The sequence below is a fragment of the Pteropus medius genome, unplaced genomic scaffold (assembly GCF_902729225.1).
Source record: "Pteropus medius unplaced genomic scaffold, Ma_sr-lr_union100, whole genome shotgun sequence".
Taxonomy (NCBI): domain Eukaryota; kingdom Metazoa; phylum Chordata; class Mammalia; order Chiroptera; family Pteropodidae; genus Pteropus; species Pteropus medius.
This window is the reverse complement of record NW_024355205.1, coordinates 21,492,525-21,511,763: the sequence shown is the minus strand read 5'-3', so window position 1 is coordinate 21,511,763 and position 19,239 is coordinate 21,492,525.

Below are 19,239 nucleotides of genomic sequence, written 5' to 3'. Positions count from 1 at the left end.
TTAAGATTCTCCAACAAATCTCAGTGTTTTTCTTCATATTGGAGTAATAATCCCCTGTTAGCTAAAATGAATGTTTGGATTTTTCTTTTTATCTACATTTCACACGTGTGTAGGCAGAATAATGCCCACAATCCTACCCCTGCAAAGATGTCCACATCTTAATACCCAAAACATGTAACTATGTTAATTTATGTGGCAAAAAAAAAAAAGATTTTGTAGACATGAATAAATTAAGGATCTTGAGATTGAAAAATCATTCTGTATTATCAGTGTAATTATAGTGAGGTCAATTATAGTGAGGCAAAGGATCAATTAGAAGATCCTTTATAAGAAGGATTCAGCATTGTCAACCCCAAGGAGAAAGAGGTTTGAAGATGGGGGAAGCAGTCATGAGCAGAGGAATGCAGGCAGACTCTGAAGTTGGATTAGGTAAGGAAACAGATTCTCCTCCAGAATTTCCAAAAGGAAGGAATCCCTGCTATGACCTTGATTTAACCCAGTGAGATTTCTGACATACATAACTGTTAAATACAAATTTGTGTTGCTTTAAATTAAGTTTGCAGTAATTAGTTACATTAGCAACGGGAAGCTAATACACTATATAACAAGTAACAAAGTTAACACAACTTCAAGGTGCAAAGAAAATTTTTTTTCTTTATTTTCTGAAATGTAATTTTTCTCCTGGATGACCATCCTACCAGGATAAAGAAAAATGAATTTTCCAATTAATTACATTTCAGTTTTTTCCCAAGTAAATTATCTCTTTCTAATTATTGCTCATGATTTCATATCACTATTCCCCCTTTCACCTTCTAATCATCCCCAAGATGGTATCTGGGTATATTGAGGACTTGAGAGATCTTATGGAGGGTAAAGGAGTCACAGATCCACTAATGGCTAATGGTTTGTCTAGTTTTTTTTCACTAAATTGGTATTTATGTGGTTGGACTTGTCTTAACTAGCCATTCAGTCATAATGCTTGAAATCTATTTGACTCTGATCATGAATGTTGTGAGCTCTGTTTGTTGCCTCTGAGTGTGCTATCTGTGGACCCTGTCAGCTCATAGCTCATACATGACCCTTCCCCAAACTTGAGCATACTTGAACTTCTGAGTTTTCTGCACATCACTCACAGTCTCTCAGGAGCCAGGAGTTTTTCCACTCATTTGAAGATTATTACACAGAAAGATGGGTAAGTGACAGAAATTGTTTATAGGATTGTATTGATATTAACAAAAAATCACTTCCTCACTTTACTTTTACTCTCTTCATGCCCAAAGTATGAAGAAAGTTCATGTAAGCTTTTTTTCTTACTTCACTTTAAAAAAGATGCCAATACAGTAATATTAGTGGGCTTTGAAAATGAACATGAAGATGATATAATATGTAGTGGAGAAATTATATATGAAAACAAAGTTTTTCAGATATTCATTTCATTTTCAACATAATTACTGATGTCATGAACTCCTTTACACTTTCCCAATTTTACACAATCTAATTCTCAGTGTAATTATTAGTTGTCCTAAATGGACTACTTGGCAACAAAGTCTGATATTTTCTGCATCATTTCTAAGTGCTTGTAAATCAATCATGATTTCAAATCATTGACTCTGTCTGAAACAAAATGCACAATGGTGCAATGATAAAGAATGCAAATTTGTTTAAAAATGACAATTTTTCATGGATATTTTCTACTAATAGGTTAGACATGTAGTACATTGAAAGCATGGTTTATACCCTGTAGTAATTTTTAAAACATCCATTTATACTTGTCCCCTTTGGAAAGTCCAATTCTGTTAGATAGAGCATAGAGATTATATAAATTTAGTATTTTGTATCACGCTTGACTCTTCTTTTGGAGCAAGAAATTTAACTCCTGTTCTATTTTATTTGTACAAACTTCCTTCTACATAAATACTCTATACTTAGGCAAAATAAAGGTTAAGGGTTTATCTACACCATGTGAGAATATTAAATTGGTTTTTGTTTTCAGTAGTTATTTAACAAGAAAATTTAAACTAATAATAATATAAACGCAAACATATTGCAGTGAGTTTAATTTGAAAAAATGTGCAAGTTACTTTTATATAATTAAATAGATATAGATATAATATTTACAGACATCTTTTCTCCCCATATATACACACTTGCATATATACATCTATTTATGTATATATAAATAATATAATACATGAATAGAGTGATATATAGATAGAAAATGCATACATACACACATATGAATGTTGTGAACTCTGTTGCCTCTGAATGTGCTATCTGTGAGTGTGTGTATGTGTATACACCTATTTTTTCCTTTAGGAACTGCTATTCCTAATTTTTTCAAATTGTCTCTATAATTAATAAAGTTAACACTATGAGTTATAGATATATATAAAATCAAGAAACAATTTAACACTAACTTTGAAAAAACATTGAAATCTGTTTTACTGAGAATATAGTTCTAATATCTGTATATTATGGTATATTTAAAAGGTATAGATAGAAATATTTTCCATCATTATCTACCACCACTTTTTAAAAAATTGTTTTTGATTCTGAGAGTAATGACATCAAATAAATATTTAAAGTTTTGGAAATCACTAAATACTATTGAATTTTCAAAATACAAATTATTTCTGAATCTTTAGCCAGTTGTCTTTTATTAAAGTTGTTGATTTGGATAAATTTTTTCAGTGATAAATGGCAAATGAAGACCCAAGAAACAAACCAAAAACAAAAAAATAAGGCAACTTCAGGGGTCATAGAGTTGGAAAAATGTTATTAGAAGAATAGGTATGAGATTGTATGATAAACTGTGAATTATGCAAGAAAGTGTTTATTATACTATCATACTACTTAAAATTAAAGCATCAATAATAATAATAAAAGAATTTCAACAAGAACTTTTGCATGTATGAGATTTGGAGATTTTTCTAGTAATCAATATCAATGATGAAAAAGGTTTATGTGGGAATTATTTCCAAAGTTAAAGTGTCCATTTATATACAAACAACTTTTGCTACTAGTTCAGCTAGAAACTCAACTTTTCTGTCAATAGCAAGAACAAAATTAGATTACTTCCAAGATCTGCTTCCTCTTCTAAAGAAACATTAGTCTTTGAAACCTGATTATAAAGTTCCTTTTGTTTAGGACTTGATTCTATTCTCAGATATAAAGATGAATCAAAGTACTGTGCCTTGGAAGTCAATTATGGTGCATTTCAAATTCAACAGAATGATTTTTTAGTAGATTAAGATGTAGGGCTGTGAGGAAAATAAATTTTGAGTTTCCATGGCTATAAAAGATATGAAATGGTTAAGCTTTCAGTGCTATCATAGCAAGGTTTTTCAAAAAGACCTGATGTTTTGTCAATATTGATTCAAGCTACTTGGTGTCACTGGAGTAAAAATAATAAAGTTCTGTTGCTTCAGGGACATAAAGAAAAAAAAAATTTGATTGATTCTTTCATTATCCAATGACAGCTATTATAAAGCGGAGAATAAAAATGGCAATTAGATGCTGAGTCTAAAGGGGATATATATGAGACTGTGTAAGAATTCAGTGAGTGGAAACAGCAGTCTAAAAATAAATAAATAAAACACTCAAAACTAAATATGTCTTACTTCAGTGATTGGGATATTGTACTCATTTTCCTAAATTATAACAAATAATCTGTATTTTTTATTATGTATGGGTATGTTTAAAAGCCACATCTGAGTTTAATATAAGATAAAGATGCAGAACAATTTTGCAACTAATTGAAAAAATAATCAAAGATAGGATACAGTTTAAAATTTATAAAGAAATTTCACAAACATTATTTCATTAGTTCATTAGAAATATGTTAGAAGCATGCTGTAAATATTCTATTTTATAGGGCAGAAATCCAAGGGCAGCAAGGTTATATTAATTTTAAATGATGTTTTCCTGGAGGCAATACTGGAATCCAGCGTTTCCAAAAATGACTTCACATTCCATCTTTTCTCTCTCTCTGCTCTCTCTCTCCCTTTCTCGCTCTCTCGCTCTCTCATAATAATTTACTTTTTACAAACTTTGTGGAATAAGTGTGCCAGTAAGAATAAAAATGAAGATACATGTACTTAATAAAATTGTATAAGAATATTTTTAAAGGATACACACACACACACACACACACACACACACACACACACACACACACAACACACATATCTCCCATATAAATAAAACTAAAATTAAAAGATAAATTTAGTATGATTTATGAATAAGGATATTTTCAGTTGGATAGGTACTACATTAACTAGGTTAAAATCATGTACATAGTTACAAATATGTAATCAGTAATTGTTTATTTTATGACCTTAAAATATAAGAAAGAAAAAAATAAAAATAAAAATAAAAGAGAGCTAGTTTCACCCCTACTTGAATTTAGAAGTATTTACTCATTCATTTTACAAATATATCTGTAACACTCACTCTTTGGGAGACGTTATAAGATGCTAAAGATAGGCCTTTGAGGCACGCTTCTCTTTCTCAGGTCTGCTTCCACGTCTGGAAGTGTACTTTCCCTTCTAATAAAGCTTTGCTTTTCTGCTGTTAAAAAAAAAAAGATGCTAAAGATAAAATAAGCACACCACTTGCCCTCCTGGAGGTTATAGTCTAATACGGAAAATAGACACTGAATAAACAAAGGTATGTGTTATCAAGATGAAGTGCGAGTTGTTACTGGAATGTAGAGGATGTAAACTTTAACTTGTCTTGAAAATGGGGTGGAAGGGAGAGAAAGATTATTAAAAGAAAAATGAGCAGGAATTAACCAAAAGAAGTAGGAACAACATTTCTAGAACAAGAAATGTCAAGGTAAAGTGACTGAGGCAGGTATAGAAAAATTCATTTCAGGAAATGAAAGAAGCTCAGCATTGGACATCTTAAATGACAAGTGCAAAAGAAGTTCGAACTGAGTGTGAAGAGATATACAAGAGTCAGATAATATAAGAAAATGCCATTTAGTGTTTGGTGCTTTTCTTAAGGGCGAAGGGAAAACATTGAACTATGTTAAGCAGCAAATCCACAAAATGGATTAGTGTTATTAACATAAACACTCTGGTTTCAGCGTGTGTAATAAATTGAAAGAGCTAACACAATTCACTGAATTTCTCATTGGTAAACCGTGTTTGCATTAGCAAAGTCTATAGATGTGATTTTAAATCACACTGCTATGGAATTTTCCCCAATCTCACTATTCTTTATAATCTTTTTGACATTGAGTTAGATGTTAGTTTCTATTTCTTGTGATGTTTATAGTATTATTTTCTTATCAGAAAATTAAGACATAAAATACTGCTTTATTCTCTATCTGTAACAAAAATGGGAAAAGTATAGGTATACAAAAAGGCCCACGTATTTTGAGAAAGCTAAGAGAAGAATATTGATACATGAGTAATACTCAAAACTAACTTTGTGCATAAAGTAGACAAGTAAAACAGGAATTTGGAGACCATCATGTTTGACTTAATAAATTGCCCATCTATAGTCATTGGAATTTCTAAACCTAATATTTACATTTAGGAAAGTCTGTCTATATGTAGGAGGAGAGAAGATGAGGTAATATGAGGAACAGAATGACCGGGTGAAGAGATTTGTTGTTGATGCTTTATTATTTTCTTTCTAGATGGAAACACTAGACCCTGTTGAAATGACTATGAGAAAAAAACAGGTGAGAGATTGAGATGGAAGACCTAGTAGAAACTGAGAAACTTTTTCCTCATCTCTCTCTTACCACCATCACAAGTTGGCCACAGCAATTCTATGCATCACCTCAGACAAGGCAGAAACTGCATCTCCACAGTACATGCCATGTAGACATGGGGTTAAAAAAAATAAAATTCTAATTAATCCACAACAAACTGCCTTTTCTCTCACACTGATCATCACTGAGTCACATTCTACTTCTATAAATCTGTGGTAGTAGTTAGAAATAGGCATCTTTTCAAAGAAGAGTAACTATCTACCTTATGTTCCATTAATCTCCATATCGATTCAGGCAACATTGTCCATTTTAACAAATAAGCTACAAATATACAATAGAAAAAAAAATCCAATGGAAATTATCTCTTTCACACATGATCCTCAGTTTCTACTAAGAGAAGGGGTGCTCTGCTATGTGCAAATGGTCTCGAACTATGGTGCCTAGCCCAGCAGCACATTGTCACCTGGGAACCTGTTATAAATGCATATTATCAGATATTCTACATGGGCCTAAAATCCAAGAAACCACAGTAATCTGTGACTGAACAAGCTCATTGGGTGATTCTGATGCACACTAATGTTTAGAAAAAAATCATTTTCATAAAAATTTTCAAAATATTGAAAATATTTGTTTTTTATACCAAAATGAAAATATGAAAATATGATAAAATATAAATGGCAGACATTGCCCACATTTGTTTCATACCCCTTTTATTTTGAAGTATATTATCACCCCTTTAAATGTTCTCTTAGTGAATATCTTCTCTGTTTTTTATGATTTAGAAAGCAGCTGCACTTCTAAGCCTAACTCTTCTCTTTCAATTTGAAACACCTACAGAGATAGGGATAACTGAAAAATAGTTTGCCTAAGAAAAGAATACTGAATCTTGATGCGAAGGAGAAAAAAGGGAGGACATTTAATGCTAAGGTTTGGAGGCCATTCTGAGTGAAATATCAATTTATACCATCTCTTTAGGGGAGGGGTTTATACCCCTTTTCTCAGCTCTCATATCTCTGAATCTTAATATTTATAAAATAGAATGAATGATGTCCAACAGTCTCTGAAGTCCGGTTTCCTATAAATTTGTATCAGACTGAAAATTTTAGTTGTTTCTGATGTACGACGTCATGTCTCTAAATGTTCTGGTGCAAATCCTGAATATCAAAAGGCCAGAAACACAATAATGCTTGTTATAACCATCACACATGATGGAAATGTAAACTTGAAAAAGGTCAGAATCGTAGAGGAGGACTTTGCTATTTCTCAGGCATCTAAGGCACTTTAACTTATCACCTAGTTCATAACAAAGATTGTACGTGAATTCCAAATGATTGGATATGAATTTCTTATCAAGATTATACTCCAACTAATTAGCCCATTTTTATTATAATTTTAAACCTATCATCTGTGGGTTTTTTGATACCCTTCACAGGTTTATGTCAACCTATATTTATGTTTTAACAAAGGTGATAGAAAAAAGTTACGACACAATCAGTAGTTTTATTAGTTTTTTCTGTTAGCAAAACTTTCCAAAGATGTGTGAATTAATGTTTATAGAAATGAAAAATATTAACCACATGAAATAGACAGTTTTATGATATCGTCTACCTGCTCATGCATCAAACCAACAAAAAGCAATTTATAATTTTCTAGCTATATTATATCATAGCAACCAAATGTTTGAGCTACATTGAAAGTGGCTACTGGAGCCATAATTTTGGTCACAGCCTATGCCACAATGATTGATTGGTAAAATTGGATTTTACTCTGAAAGTCTCAATCTATTTAGGTCCAACAAGTGAAATAAATGTATCGACCAATTTGGGTTTGAGTAACCACAGCTTTACACTGATGCCTCTAACTGATGCTGTGTAGTGACAGTCTAGAGTCAAAGGGGAATTATTTTTTCTACATAACCTTATTTTCTATGCTTTTTTAATGTAGAATATCCAGGTAGAATCTACAGTAAAAAAGGAGTGTTCAGAAAATACCAAGGGATACATGTTGCAGATGACATTATGCAAGGCCTAGTAAAAGGTAAATTTCCCTGAACGACGACAGAAAACAATTTGTTGTCTTAACCATTTTTTAAAACTAATTTAAATTACACTAGATGATCCCCAAGTGATTGTCACATATTTGATTTTTGTACTTTGAAACCTTAGCATAGTTTTGGCATCTTTCTGTTTGCTGTTCAATTTGTATTACATAAAAAAAATTTGGCACTCTTAGGAATATAATATACTCTGTTACTTTCATTTTCATGTCTTTTGTTTTCTTGGAATTGTGTGTATGTGAGACAAGGAAGAAATTATGAATATATTTTTTTGTGAAGATCGTGGTTATTTTATACAACTGCCAAAAATTACAGAACTTTTAAAAATAAAGAAATTTAAAAACAAAAAGCATGACAGAAAGTGTATGCTTTATGTGGAATGTGGATGAGATGATGTAAATCTATTGAGCAAATAACATTTGAAAAATTTGACTAATTTTCAAAGCCATGCGAGATAAACATATTAATTGTGCGTGTGCATGTACATTTAAATCAAATCATCTAATAATTTTTTTGGTGAATTTGTTGTGCATATTTATTTATTCGGTCATTCATATGTTAAACAGATCTTGAAAAGTTTAATTGTATTAGACATGATAAATATAAAATAAAATGTCATTAATGTAAAATATAGTTATTAATGTCAAGTCGGCTTCATTTGGTTCATGTTAAGAATGTTAGCACATTTTGTGTATCACTTAGTTGATCATATATTTTTAATTCAAGGGGAGGGACTAGTTGATAACATTACAAAATTTCTTTGGGAGATCACAAAATTGTGTGTCTTTATAAATCTAAGAGGAAAGCAGTGTTATTAATTTTTTCCATGGACCTCGTCCATATGATTTAAAGAAACAATATTTTACATGCTTAGCTATGAGGCTGAGATATTTCCTGACTTGGGAATATATACTGAAGTGAGACTATGCTGAAAATACCAGACAATATATTAGACTAGTCTAAGTGATCACAATGAGGACAAGCCCAAAAAGAGGTCACAATATGAGTACAAGAAAGAGTGGCACATAATTTAAATGGATGCTTTTTTATTTAACAGTCTCTGTTTAAATAATATCTTTATCCTGCCACTATAAAAGAGAAGTGCTTGTTATCTACTGTCAAAATCAAAAGAGGCATTTTTATATGTCAGGAGGTGCCACTTTCTTTTTCTTCACTATTAAAAGCCATCTACTGTAACATGAAGCAAAATCTTTAAGCTTTCTAACACTCCTCTGGGCTCCCTCCAAAAAGCAATTTATATCAGCTGGCAAGGTCATTAAGGAAACTGGTCAAAATACAGGTGGGAAATGCAACCCTGCTGGGTAGAGTCTTAATGCTTCCATTTATCAGGAGCACAAGGTCCTATCAATGGTGTTGAGTATTAAACTTGATTTTCCAAGAATCCCATGGCAATTGCCAACTTGAGACAATCTAAAATATGTTAGAAACGTAATATAAATCTGCAGGTATGTTTCTTAAAAGTGTATATAAATGTATAAATATTTTAATGATATATGAGTATTTCAAAGACAATATGAAGCTAAATATTTTTTCTGCAAAATAATATTGCAGCACATTGTATACTCACGGAAATTTTAAGAAGTCTTTTCTCTACTCACTGATTTCTAATATTCTGGGCTTCTCTGGGAAAATTACTAAAACACCTTGACCTAGATTTCATGTGCCCTTATAGTGAGTTCCTGGTGGAGTAGAAACCACACACACACACACACACACACACACACACACACAGAGTTACATATACTGGATTTTTTTTTTTTTTAATTAAAGTAGCAACATTGTCCTTTTGTCTTTTCTCAGAGATCCCTATCTGGAATGCCTGCAGGAATGTTTCAAGGTCTTTCCAGGAGCTGTGTCCAGGAACGTTAGGGCTTTGTAGATATAATGTTCCTCGCGTCAAAGGGACAGCGCTGACCAAATCGTTTCTAAAATTAGTGCTAGAAAAAATAAAATAAAAATAAAAATAAAATTAGTGCCAGATCTCCAGAAAATAGAGAAACTAACATGGACATCTTGTAATTTCTTTTTCCCTTTTTGCCTTTTTATTTCTCCCTTTAATACCTACTTTGCTGATGTGAACCTTCTTGCTGTTTGCTCACCTTGTTTGCTCACAAACCTCTCTAATGATAGTCTTCTCAGGCCAGTTTCTCACTTGGGCATTATGCCTTCTTTTTCCTGGTCTCCCTGATTTCAATGCTTTCTCTCACCTCCACACCACTACCTTAAAAAAAGTAAAAGGAGCACACACTCAGATACATATATTTTTAGTCCCCGTCTTTGATCCTGCTAGTTATTAGCTAGTTACAGCAACTAACTTTCCTCCAAAAAAGTCATATATATTAATTCAGATAAAAATGTTCAAGCCCAAAGTGATATACCTTTAAAATATATTTACATTTCTGAGTGTGTACCATTAAAGTAGATAGCACTTTATACTTAAATTTTTCAGGTTTAGATAGTTTGCTAAAAATGTGAGAGAGGTTATTTCGTTGAATTCCAATACCGCAAAAGTCAAAATCAAAATAAATATTCTGATTAACAAAAACTAAAAACCTATGAAATAGAATTCCAGACAGGGAAAAAAACTGTTTTTAATGAATAAGATACAGAGATACTAAGTTGTATGGGATGACTAAAAAAAAAAAAAAATGGTTAGTGGTTCAGGGCACTTGGGAGGGAAGACTAGCGGCAGGATATGTCGGTTTATTTCCTCCATGAAGCAGTCACTAAGATGGATTTGGACACACAGGAGATTTACTATAGCAAGTACCACAAAAACAATGAGTTATGAAGCACAAATAGGTGGGGGGAGCTATCAGCTACCTGTAAAAGAGAGAAGAAAAGAAGGAGGATTGGGTAGAAAAGAGCCTCAGATTGTGGCAGTCCTGATGAAGACTCAGCCATGCTGAAGGATTGTCTCAGTGAAAGAGTACCTGTTTGAGGAATCGTGCATCAGGCAGAAATGTTCTAAATCTTATGCTCTTCATTGTGTTGCAGGCAGACTGGGAGAAGTGTGGCTCTAGTGTGAAAGTTGAGGCTGAACCGAGGTTGAAGTAGATGGTGGCTTTGAGCTGACTACACTCATCATAGCAGCTCCTCTTGAAGGAAGATCTGTGCAGGATATTCATGGCCACCACACAGGGCTGGGAGTTCCCATAAACACTTAGCTGTACATGAGATTTCAAAATTAGATATTGAAATGTGTTGAAGTAGGTAAAATGTTTAATAATGCTATGCTACTAATTTAATATGTAGCCCTGTTATTGTTTTACAAAGTGAAACTTTATACAAACTTTCTATTTTTTTTTTTACAAGTATAAAAGTTATGGTTTTTACTCATGGAGTTATGTTGTTTGACAAAGAATGACAAACGAGAAGCAGAGAAATCTTCCAACACTATTTTTCAGCAAAAGGGTTTAAAATACCCTACAAACTGGACTCAATGTATATTTCCTATCTCAAATCTTAACTCCACTACAAAGGAAAATTGTGCTTTTATTATAAATTGTATTCATTACTCTCTGAATTTTTTTTGCCTTTATATTTTTGTTCAATGTTTCTTGCAGTTAGAATGTTTCTTCATTTGAAGAAATTTGAAAATTCTGCATCTGTGAAGAATTCCTGGATTTTTCTAGAACTATCAGAATTTGACACATCTTTTGTATTTAGGTAGCATTTTTTTCTTATGTCTTTTATGTGGCATAGTTACATATGCATGTATTTTTTTACTAGAAGTTTGGGTTTATTTCTTGAAATAATTTCAAATACTGAAAAACAGTAAGTGAACATCTTAGGCTACCTGGCATAAACTAGAAAATATCAACCCTTCAATGAAAACTCAGGGACCAATAAATATTGACTAAAAGCCAATATTAACTCAAAAACCTATTATTTAAAAATATCTCTGTGAGTTTACTCTTCCAGTTGAATCCTGTGCTGCAGCAATAGCCAAGTTGTAGTAACTGACAACACATAGATTATCGGGAAGTGCCATTTATGAGAATTCATTTTTTGACCCTATCTGCCATGAGATTATTTCTGTGAAAAATAAATTTAGAATGACCAATGGATTTGGCAATGTCGAGGCATTCTGTAACTTTTCTAAAAGCAGTGTCAGTAGAAGCCTGACTAAAGTGTATTAAGCTAGAGGCTGTCGATCACGACAATGAACCTGAACTAGAAAAGTTCCAGAAAGAGATAACCCACTATTGACTAGACATAAAAATACAGGCAAAGCCAAATCAAACAAACAAACAAAAGAAACTACAAATAACAAAGAAAGAGTAAAATGTTTCATGAACAGGACTTACTATTAGATGATGAAATCTGATGTAATATGGATAGAATCAGATACCTTGATTAAGAGATAAAGAGGGTAAATTTATTTAGATTTCTATAAAGAACAGACATGGGAACACTTCCTATAGGAATTTATCATCACTTTACACTGGATGTCATGTTTGTTGGAGAGCCAGTATGAACTATATACAGATGATAGGCTCACCATTTGGCACAAACTGCATTGCTGGACTCTCTAGATTCCAAATTTTAAAATTAAGCAGAAAATTCATCACTTGCCTTTTGCTCAGTATTGTGGACTGGTCCATTTTTCCTGTTCAAGATAGTTTGATTTGGATTTTTTTCTTTCTTTTTTAGTTAAAGAAACAAGAAAACTGATGTTTATATGGAATTACTTATAAATACATGGTATATTAGTAAAATTTGTGACTCAGGTTCTTTATAAGCCATGTAATACTTAATCTCCTAAAATAATCAACCTACCTTAACAGTTAGATCGAACACACAGATCGAACACACTTAAGTCAAATATCAGTCTTGGTGCTAATGCGTTACTAGCATTACAAGCGAGAGCAAAGAAAACCACATGTGTCCCAATAGAAACCATGCCCTTACCTCTCCCTTAATAAAAAGGGAGTCATCTTATGTTTGAGCACCTCCTATTGTGATTATCCATTTCTCATTATTTTGTTTTTTATTTTTTAACAGACTTATTGGGATATAATTTAAATACATGAAGTTCACCCATTTAAAGTGCAAAATTCAATGGTTCTTACTATATTTACAGAGCTATGCAGCCATCATCATCATCTAATGTTTGAATATTTTAATCATCCTCCCAAAATAAACTTTGCATTGTTTAGTGGTCTCTCCCCACTTCTTCTTGATCCCCTACACCATTCTGTCCTAGGCAACCACTAATCTACTTTTTGTCTTTGTAGTTATGCCTATATCCAGTTATGAAATAACTGGATATTTCATCTAAATGGAATTACATAATATGTTTAAGCAACTATCTTTAACAGATGGGAATGGTTACTTTTGACTTAGGTTGCTAATATTTGACATTTTTGCCACCTTGGGAATTGCTTACATTTGTGTCACTTTCTTTAAATTAATTATAGCCTATATTCTTTATAGAATACATATTATACAAATTAGTTATACTTTACATTAATAGTTTTCCAGTATGAAGCTTTTGGGTTAAAGTACCCCAATACATTTCTCTTTGAGAACCAACAAAGAAAAAAAGAAATGTTTTTAAGTTATTATCTGCATTAAAAAAAATTGCTCATTGTTTATATTGATTAAAGAATAAACACATAAGAATCTTCACAACCTAGATCCAGCCTATTTCTTCAGTCGTTCATTTTAAATAAGGACAGGCACTGGCAATGACGGCCATACAGCCAGGCACCAGGGAAGAATAAACTGGGAAGATTGAAAATAATAAAGTCTGGGAAAGTAGAATAAGAATTGACTAGGGAGGTGGCCCAAAGCAAGTGGATTGTGCTGTGTCACATCATTGCCTACCAGAGAGTATCTACTATTGTGAAGACTGAAAAACTAAGTGGAAAGGATGATTCATTCAAAGGAGATGGACTGGCATTTGTTCTTGTAATCCCATGCTCCTACAATGGGCCAGTGGTGGCTGAGTTGGAAACTGATGGGGTTATTAGCATATGCTTTCTCTTATCAAGGCCAGTGTAATTACTAACATTGCTAGTTATCTGACCTGTCAGTGCCAGAGATTTATACTGAATATTCGATATGGTACCATTCTTTAAAGAGACCAGCCACTTAATGTCTACTAGATTACATAGAATCATAAACCTTGCATCCATTAATAGTAATGAAAAAGATATTAATTTCTTCCCATCCTGGAGAAATCAGTAATTCATTTCTCTGAGGTTCATACATAGATTAGATCTGTTTTTGTCTCCTCTGCCGACAGTGTCTCTGCCAGAGCTTTTTGAGTAGCCGAGCTTCTGCAAAACTTCACCCTGGACCAGAGGACCCATTCATAGTTAAGAATTTTAACAATGGATGAACAGAAGAAGAATCCATTAGTTATACTTTATCTATAAACCAGAAGTTATTGGCCTGATAGAATGTGGAATGACCTTTCTTCTAAAATGTCAGCCTGAGGACAGTACTCTGCAGTGTTGTCAATTTGGATTCTGGAATGCAGTGTAAGTGCTGAACCAGTTGAGATTATATGATGTTATATCCCCGATAGCTAAAATGTAAGAGAAAAAAAGAGTGAAAGCAGAATTGACTCCACTCATTTGCACTCTCTGTGACTGATTTGAGGAGTTTAGACTTCCTAACTCTGCAAATTTATGCTTGAGGAATTACATGGCACCTGGGTGGATCACATCGGGGAGAGGTTTATTCCACATATGAAATCAGAATTTCTCTTATTCTAATATTATAATTATTATCTAGTAATTCGGAGACTGATGTTGATAAAACATCAAGTAGAAAAAGGAGTTACTAGGCTATGGCTTTCAACAATGATTATCACATAGCACTAAAGTTACTGCAATGTGTGAGAGCAAGAAGCAAATTGTCTGAACTTGAGACATTTATTGCAATGCTACATGGTGCATCCTTGTCTGGTGATAACAGTAAACAGCAAGTACAGTCATAACGCATGGTGAACAGGGCTCAGACACAGGCATAACACCTGGACATGCAGAACTGGCCAAACATGTAGGAAATACAGGGTGGGTGGTAGAGAAGGAAAATGATTAAGGCTCATATGGCTTCAGAACACAGAATGCAGACAGTAGCTTGTTTCAGTAATCTTTCATTTTATGGCTTTTTAAGAGTTTGTAGGATCCGCCCTGTCTTAGTTCAGGCTGCCATAACTACCACAGACCGAGTGGTTTAAATAACAACATCTATTTCTCTCAGTTCTGGAGGCCTTAAATCTGAGATCTGGGTAACGACACGGTGGGGTTCTTTGTGGGAGCCTTATTCCTGGTTTGGCTGCCAGCTTGCTATATCCTTACATTGTAGAGAAAGAGAGATCTCTGTTATGTTTTTTCATATAATGGCGTTAACCCCGTTCGTGAGGGCTCCACCCTCGTGACATAATTACCCCCTAAAGATGTCATCTCCAAATAGCATTGCTCTGGGGACTAGGGCTTCAACATGTGAATTTGGTGTTGGGAGAGATACAAACATTCAGATCATAGCATACCTGAAGTAACAGAGTACACTTAATATGTGCGTAGATAAAAAAGAACAAGGAGTTAGTTGTAGTGTTGTTCTCCCCATATCTGCTCACATCCTGTAACTTCTGTCGACAATTTCCTGCACGCTGACAGCTTCTTACCACAAGCACCTGTATATCTCTCTGTTCCTCTACCTGAGGGATGTCTTCGGTACCACAAGATCATACTCTGCTAACTCAAGTCAATATAAAATTTTGCTTCTGTGCATCCTCCTTTGGCGACCCATCAGAAAATAAGGGACAGGAGTCAGTAGAAAACACCTAGCCTCCCCAACTTCTTAAAGAAAAGTTATGATAAGTGTTACCCAGTTTTTTCAGAAAACTCGCACTGAGATTGAGCCAGAGTTGTCTTAGCATTGCCGTTAGTTAATAAATTCTTTATTAATTTTCCTTCCTTTCATATATCCCAATCCCCATTGTCTCATTTGTCCTAGGACCTCCTGCCAAATAAACTGCCTCAACTCAAGTCTTGCTTCAGTGTTGACTTTGTGCTTGGAATTATGTATAAAATTTGATTCATTATTTTGATGAAGTAATTTTTAGTTTAATATTATTTTGAGAATAAATTTCTGTGAAGCTCGTGTCATTAAAGTTTCAATTCAAATCCTCAAAACAATTATATTGTTTAAGAGATTAGAGTAACAGATGGCTCCAAAATTCAACACAGAAAACTGATTTTCAGTATTTTAGTTAGTAAATGTGGTAGTCAAAATAATAACTCTTGTTCTCCCAAAGATGTCCATGGCCTAACACCAGAAACCTGTTATATTACATGATAGAGGAGAATTAAGATAACAAATGGATTGTTTGCTAATCATCTGACATTAATCTAGGATTACCCGGTTGAGCTCAAGGTAATCACAAGTGTCCTTAAATGTGAAAGAGGAAGGTGGAAGAGTCAGTGTCAGAGTAATCTACGTGGGGAAGACGTGAAACCTTGATCTTAAACTCCTAGCCTCCAGAAATAGTTTTCTAGCACTGCGAGAAAATAAATCATAGTTTCATTGTGTAAACCACCCACTCCGTGTTTTGTTATGGTAGTCCTACCAAACTAATATAGACTCCTAAATATTTTGCTATATTCCAGATGTAATAATATGTTGGTGTTTTTCCTTTACAAAATTACATTTAATTAACTTGTCACAACAAAATTATATTTTAAAAATGCTTTTGAAAAGTTGGAAATAGAGATTTCTTTTTCACTACAATGGATAGAGTTATAGATAATTATATTTTAAAATAAACTTTTTTTTTAATAATAGGATAAAATATTATTATTTAGGACTTGATTGATATGCTCCAAGTTTGAAAGTCATGAATTTACTAAAGACATTTGTTCTTTCCTTTTCTCTCATGTGACCTGTAAAGCAAGACAATGTTGACATAACACTCCCGTCCCAAATTAAAGTAGCATAATTGGGCAAAATTCTTCTAAGATGGATCCCTGAAGCACAGTGTCTTCACTAAAGCTGGAGAGCAGAGACAGAGAGACAGATGGATGCAGTGGGCATACAGGTAGAGGTTGCCATATGCCATTTTAGTTTTATAGGCAGAACAATCCTTTAAAAATTCTTAGTCATTTGGATATTTAAATTTGTACAAAAATTTACCCTTATAACAGATTTCCTTATTTTGAAAATATTTTCAAAATGGAATATTTTGTAAGAGAAATATAAAATAACCTCACATTGTTCTTTGGAGAAATAACAAACTGGTGCTTTGTATATCTAAGTGCAGATGGTGCAGACTAAAATTTAGTAGATCCATGCCCTTGAAGGATTAGAGAAATAATATTTTACCCCAAATAGAAATTATATAGATGTGAGAGAGCACTGACCAGTGCCTAGTTCACTACTATGGGCAGCAGCAGTTGGATGGAGTAATTGGGCTGGTTGTAGATGTGCAGGAAAACATGCAGTGTAGTAGACACAGTACACAACCTTGATAATGTGTCCATGGAAATTGGGTAAAATAAAATAAAATAAAATAAAATAAAATAAAAAAGTAAAATAAAGTAAAGTAAAATAAAATAAAATAAAATAAATAAAATAAAATAATAAAATAAAAACAACCTTTCAGACTACCACCAAATGTGCTGCAGCTGATATGGGCTGAGACTCTGAAGCAGAACACCCAGAAACAGCTTGAAGTCAGGGGGAAAATAAAGTGAAGAACAAAAACCTTTACATACAGTTAAACCTTCCCTCTCTTCAAATGGGATACCCTAAACTCTGTACCAATCCACTTGCACATCCCAGGGTGCACCCAGGTACAAAGTATATACGTGTCTTAGGCAGTCTTCGCCCTGAGGGAGGGCAAATAATGTGAAGTGGCAGGAATCAGATCTCTCCAATTGTTATCCTGCTACAGAATTAATTATTATATCAAATTGTAAAGCTAAGATGACTATTTTTTTAAATTAAAATGATGTCTCAAGCAAGAATTTTACACTGGATTGAACATTAAACTTTTCTTTTTCTTCTTTGAATATATACACACATAGAGACCCACAGAAAATACTAGCATATAGATAAACCTCTCTACTTTCTTTCTGAATTTTATTTTGTTTCATTTCTCTTAGAGGAGAAGACTATCTGAATATTTTGCTTTATTACAGAATCAGGAAGCCTATCAACCAGGAAGCCCACGGGTAAGGCTGAGGAACCAAGGGCAGTCTACAAACTCAGTTTGCAGGCTAATAGGTTTAGTGATCTTTCTTCCAGTGAAACAAAAACAATAAACAGATACACATCTTAAAATATATATATATATATCATCTATAATAGAAGTATATAGTGTGAATGTCAAAATAATTTTTTAAATTATCTATTTTTCTCTCTTAGTTTAAGTTAAAAAAAAAAAAGGCCCTCAGAAAAATAACAAGATAATTTTACAGACAGATACAAAAATAGAGATGGATATGATCAGGGCAGATTGTCAAGACACCATAAAGACAACATAATTAAACTTTACAACCCATTAGTAGGGAAAATAAAATGTTTGGTGAAGAAAATAAAGAGTGTTCTCAAGTCATAGGGGAGAAAAATAGGAAATACACTTAATAAAAAAAAAAAAAGATGACAGAAGAAGAAGAAAAAGAGAGCTCTAAATTAGAACTGTGCACAATTAACTTTTATTATGGATTTCTGAAGTATAAGAAAGATATAAATTCAGAATTCTAATTTTCTCTTACAAATAGCTTCCAAATGCCAACATTTATTTTTAGAATGTTTTAATATGCGAATCTATTTAGGAAATGCCTTTAATTTATTTTATTGAGGATAGGTTCTAAGCAAGCCATGAAATAGAAGAAGCAATGTTGAACATTGTATCCTTCCTACTATTACCTACTTTCTAGGGTCACAAGGTTTTCATGTTAATTTCATATTCACCATTCAGGTAGCTTCCATGATTAAAGATTTCAGAATATCTCCTTCTCTTCAAAAGCCATCTGTTCTAACTTCTAATTACTCAAATACCTGCTCTCTGCTCTGAGACATCTGAAAAAAATTGTATTACAACTATATTATAGGCAAATATCCCTTCCTGTATGCACACAAATAAAAATATGCATTTTAATTCAGGGCTCTTCAATGTCTTAACACAGGGCCTCATATTTGCTCACTAATTTCAATATGACATTTTGAATGAATCTTTCAATGAGAATATTTTCCAAAACCATACTTCTTTAGGAATATTGTTGCAAATTATAGGAAATTAGTATGTTTTAATGATATTTCATCAAGTAGCTTTACATTTTAAATTATTCTTTTACTTATATTTTTAACAGTTTTAAAAGATTGGTTTGACCAGCAATGACTAGGGAAAACAAAGTATAAAAGTATTTGTGCTTCCATGTTCAAACGAGAAACTGTCGTCATTATACACACATACAGG